Raw genomic sequence first — 6000 nt, forward strand, 5'->3', positions numbered from 1 at the left:
ACTTCAAAAATACATCGGAAGGGGGCGCCTGGGTGGCTCAGTGGGTTAAAGCCTCTGCCTTCGGCTCAGGTCATGATCCCAGAGTCCTGGGATCAAGCCCCGCATCGGGCTCTCTGCTCAGCAGGGAGCCTGCTTCCTCCTCTCTCTCTGCCTGCCTCTCTGCCTACTTGTGATCTCTGTCTGTCAAATAAATAAATAAATAAACAAACAAGCAAAAAAAAATACATCGGAAGGGCAAGAGGACAACTTTATAGTGTAGCAGCAAGATGGTGGATGGGCGGCCATCTTGGTTTCTGCAGCAGATCCCAGGCTGTGCCCTCTCTGCTTCCCTCCACAGCTCAGCTTTGGAGGCTGGGCTGGCACTCTTTGCCCATGGAGATGGCTTGGACTTCATTCTTGGGCCTCCTAGCTTTCGGTGGTCCTGGATGCGGGCTTCTCTGAACATTTATCAGTGGTGACAGCAGAAGGTGGATGCTCAGGAGGGTCGCTGAGCTATTACAGGTTCTGCCCCTGCTCCCCTCTTGTAATCATGACTTGATAAACCTTCTAAGGTCAAAGTCAACCACCTAATCCATTGTACAGATTCCCTTTGGCCTGTTCTTATAGGGGCACGAGGAACCCCAAATGGCCAAGGAGGCCCCTTCCCTTCCAGTGTAGCGGGCCTGTGATCATGCAGTCCCCCTTCGAGAGCATACCTCCTCTGACAGCATTCAGAAAACAGAACTGTTAAGAGTGGACTATAAGGAGTTTTTGGGGATGATGCCACCACCATTTTTGCCCCTCAGTTCCTGGATCCACATATATATCCAAGATCCAAGAGACCTCATTCAGGCCAGGCTTGATGTCCCATCCATAAAGCATGACCTAGAAGCATGTAGGAACTCCCTACCCCACCCTGGCCTTTTGAAACATGTCAAACATATGGAGATATGTGGTCTACTGCAACAGATGAGAAACTCCTTTCCTCGCCACTCTTCCCACCTCACACCCTACAACTGATCCTAAGCAGATAGAGAAGCTTCCCCACAAAACCTCTTTTCCACCCCCAGTCTAAAGAGCTCTGTTCCTGTCCTGTCCATCTCAACACTTTCTGTATATCCACTTTGTCTCTCCCCACAGCAAGGAATTCTTCCTCCTTCCAACTGATAAGATGGGAGAGTAAATCCCATCTCATTTAATGAATCTTCTTTAGCAGAGAAGGGAGGAGGGAAGTCCGGGAATGCACCTGTGTTCTTCCCACAGGAGAAACAGCATGAGGTGTAAAAACATCTGCCAGATGGCAGTCCCATCTCCCAGGCTCCTGTCTCCTGGGCGGAGCCACCGCTATCTTCAAAAGGCCATTTCATCATCCTGCAGGGCCAGATGCTTCTAGACGGTGGGGTCTGTGAGAAAAAAGCAGGGCTCTCAAGACATTACTCATGTTTCTTTGGCTGTAAAGCAGCTTCTAGATCAGAAGCAATATAGTGGCAATCACCAGAACAGTGGATGAGGCATTAGAAAGTTCATGAAGGGTGCCATTGGCAGAAGCATGATACACCAGTAGAGCTAATACAAATCCCAAATAACCGTCTACTGGATATGGACCAATTGCTGACATCCTCCCAACAGGAGTCTGGGGTGATGGGTTTGCTTTAGGCCAGATGGTCCCTAAGGAAGGAGGCGGCCATACTAGATTCAGGCTGGAGTCAGCCTTGGAGAGAGAAAGCCCTGTATGGCCTCCGTCCCTGCCATAGCGGCCTCTACAGTCGCAAGCCCAGCAAACACGCACTGGGCTGGCTGGGGGAGAAGGTTACCTGGCACCCACAGGAGCCAACCCAATAGGGCTGTCCATCAGCCCGGAAAGTAATTTGAACCCCAGCAACAGGACGGTCCTTTGGGTTGGAGCTCAGAGTCAGAGCACCAGTGGCCCAGAACTGTGCTGACAGGGGAGCGTGGCCTCTGTCAGCTATAAGGAAGAAACGCTAAGGGTTGAGTAACCTCTGATAGAGCCCTATCTTAAGTCAACTTCTCTCTCCTTGGGCCTCAAAAGCTGCTTTGTTTAACTTTATGCTGCTTGGATGAAGATATGATAAGGTCCCCAAGGTTTACATAAACTTAGAATGCGGCGGAATCTATTACCCTCCAATCCCTAGGAGGGAGGTTTCCCAAGACCCTGCAGGAACTGAGGACTGAGGTCTCATGTCCCTCCTCTCTCCTGAGTCGCCCTCAGCCCCAGCCTGTACCCCCACCGAGTTTCCCTTGGGTTTCTTTCTTTTCCTTTCCCTTTTTCTCATTTTGGTTGCCAGTAAGGGATCTAGGGCCAAAACACAGAACTGTGAAAGCTAAGCTGGGGGTCTCAAACTCAAGTGGTTACAGGGGATGAACAGGTAATGAAAATGTATACTCAGAGCCATTTGTAAGACAGCAGGTGGGGGACATCCACTTCTTAGAAGACGGAGTAGATGTCCTTTCCTGGTTCCTTCTGCCAGGAACAACTAAATGCCCTGGCCCCTTTATAGATAAAACAAACAGGAGAAGATTGGAAAGGTAGAGAGAAGGCAGAGCAGTTAGGGACCTCCAGACCCAAGGACATGCTATGCCCTCGTTGTCATCATTCTGCTAGCCACCTTCGGGCTCCTTGTGACACCTGGTGAGTGCTCTGGGTTTTCTTTTTCCTTCCTGTATCCCAGACATGGAAATGAGGAAGCAGGCAACTGGGAGACACCAATGGGCACAAACAAAGACAGCCCCAAAGAAAGCTCTCGTCAAAGGACCAGCAAAGGCACAGCCTAGAAAGACAGAAACTTTTGACAATAACCACCCATACTCACACCATCTGTGTAACCAGAGCCCAGACTTCTACCCTCCAGAGGCTGTACCAAAACAAACATGCTCACCAAGGTGGCATGACACCCCCCACCCCTTCAGTGTCAGGGGAGACCCCATGGGGAAATTAGTGGTCCACACTCATCGGGGAGGGACACCACACAGGATGCCCCACTGGGGCGCATCGGAGGAGGTCACCCTTGTCATATCGTTGATGGAAACTACCTGGAGAGCCAGAACACCCGCGTCTGTCCAGAAGTAAAGAGGAGCCACCCTCCTCCATGGCCCAGATGCCAGTCAAAGCCAAATGGGGAGCTTGGAATGTCTACTTCTGCCTGACAATACAAGAAAGACCCTTGCCCTTCTCCTGCAGTGTCAAAATAAAACAATTAAAACAGAAGGTTTATGTAGCATCCAGACTCTCAGAACATAATACAAAAATGCTCAGGATTCAGCTGAAAATCACGCATCATACGAAGAAATAGGAAGATCTCAAACTGAATGAAAAAGACAATCAAGAGATGTCAACACCGAGGTGACAGAGATATCAAAATTTCTTGACAAATATCATCTTAAACAAGCCATGGTAAAAATAATTGCATGAGCAATTATAAATGCACTTAAAACAAATGGAAAAGAAAACTTCAGGGGCACCTGGGTGGCTCAGTGGGTTAAAGCCTCTGCCTTCAGCTCAGGTCATGATCCCAGGGTCATGGGATCGAGCCCTGCATCCGGCTCTCTGCTCAGCGGGGAGCCTGCTTCCTCCTCTTTGTCTGCCTGCCTCTCCGCCTACTTGTAATCTCTGCCTGTCAAATAAATAAATAAAATCTTAAAAAAAAAAAAAAAGAAAACTTCAGGAGCACCTGGGTGACTCAGTGTGTTGGGGGACTGCCTTTGTCTCGGGTCGTGATCCTAGGGTCCTGGGATCGAGCCCCACGTGGGGCTTCCTGCTTAGCTGGGAGCTTGCTTCTCCCTGCCTGCTTCTCCCCCTGCTTGTGCTCTCTCTCTCTCTCTTTTATTTATAAAAATAAATAATAAGTAAAATAATAAATTAAAAAAAAATAAATAAATAAAATCTTTTTTTGAAAAAGAAAAGTGGGGCGCCTAGGTGGCTCAGTGGTTTAAAGCCTCTGCTTTCAGCTCAGGTCATGATCTCAGGATCCTGGAATCAAGCCCCTGGAATCTCTGCTCAGCAGGGAGCCTGCCTCCCACCCTCTCTCTGCCTGCCTCTCTGCCTACTTGTGATCTCTGTCTGTCAAATAAATAAATAAAATCTTTAAAAAAAAATGAAAATAAATAAAAAAGAAAAGAGAAAAGAAAACTTCAGCCAGGAAATATAAGTTATAAAGAAGAAACAAATGGAAAGTTAAGAACCGAAAAATACGATAACTGAAATAAAAACTCACAGGATGGGCTCAAGAGCAGAAGGGAAGGGACAGAAGAAAGAAACTGTGAGCTGGAAGATAGAATAGAAATTACCCCACCTAGGGGCACCTGGGTGGCTCAGTGGGTTAAGCCTCTGCCTTCAGCTCATGTCATGATCCCAGAGTCCTGGGATCAAGCCCCGCATCGGGCTCTCTGCTCAGCAGGGAGCCTGCTTCTCCCTCTGACCTTCTCCCCTCTCATGCTCTCTCTTACTTGCTCACTCTCTCAAATAAATAAATAAAAATTTAAAAAAAAGACACAACTTACCAATAGGAATGAAACAGGAGCTATCATACAGACCCTATAGATTTCAAAAGGATAATAAGTAATTATTATGAACAATTCTACACAGATAAATTCAATAATTTAGATGAAGCAGACCAATTTCTTTTAAAAAAAGCCCACAAAGTACAATAAAATAGATAATTTGAATAGCCCTGTAAATATTAAAGAAATTTAAAAATTAAAGAAATTAAATTTGTAACTTTAAAACTGCTGGCACACCTGGGTGGTTCAGTCGGTTAAGCATCTGACTCTTGATTTTGGCTCAGGTCGTAATGTCAAGATAATGAAATCAAGCCCCCTTTCAGGCACCACATTCAACATGGAGTCTGCCTGGGATTCTCTTTCCCTCTCCTTCTGCCCTTTCCCTGCTAATGCTCTCTCTAAATAAATAAGTCTTTTAAAAATATAAATAAATCAATTAAACTCCTAAAAAAAGAATTTCCAGGTCCAGTTTTCCCTGGAGAATTCTACTCCATTCACCAGGGTTACCAGAGAAAAGAGCCTTAATATAGTGATCTGAAGGGGCACGTGTACCCCAATGTTTATAGCAGTAATGTCCACAATAGCCAAACTATGGAAAGAGCCTAGGTGTCCATCAACAGGTGAATGGAGAAAGAAGATGTGGCATATATATACAATGGAATACTATGCAGCCATCAAAAAATGATATGTTGCCATTTGCAATGCTATGGATGAAACTAAAGGGTATTATGTAAGCGAAAGAAGTCAGTCAGAGAAAGACAATTATCATATGATCTCACTGATAAGAGGAATTTGAGGAACAAGACAGAAGATCATAGGGCAAGTGTGGGAAAAATGAAACGAGATAAAACCAGAGAGGGAGACAAACCATAATCGACTTTTCATCTCAGGAAACAAACTGAGGACAGCTGGAGTGGAAGCAGGGTGGAAGGGATGGGGTGACTGGGGGACAGACATTGGGGGGGTATGTGTCATGGTGAGCACTGTGAATTGTGCAAGACTGATAAATCACAGACCTGTACCCCTGAAACAAGTAATATGTTATATGTTAACTAAAAAAAAAACAAAACACCTGCTTTTCTAGCCCTAGAGGCTGGGAGTACACACTGGGGGACCATCCAAGAAGAGAATGTTTAAGAATCAAGTGTGTCAGAGTCCTATCTCCAGGGCGGATTAAGCACCTTCTGCCCCAACTGTGTACTTAAGGGGATGGTTAAACAAAAGGAAAGAATGGGCAGTGGGGGAGGGGGAGGTTCATGGGCTCAAGAAGGTCTCAGATCACAGAAGATCATTGTGGGAGATTTGGTTTCAGGTGACAGGGTGATCATCACAGCAGATTTAAACATTTTGTTTAATATTACCCTGATACCAAACCCAGACAACTACAATACAAAAATAAAAAACTTCACTATTGCTCATGAATACAGACTCAGAAATCATCAACAAAAATATTAGCTGATAGAATTCAGGGTACATAAGAAGAATTATACACCATGACAAGTG

Source organism: Lontra canadensis, unplaced genomic scaffold (assembly GCF_010015895.1).
Source record: "Lontra canadensis isolate GAN:19392208 unplaced genomic scaffold, GSC_riverotter_1.0 scaffold45, whole genome shotgun sequence".
Lineage (NCBI taxonomy): Eukaryota > Metazoa > Chordata > Mammalia > Carnivora > Mustelidae > Lontra > Lontra canadensis.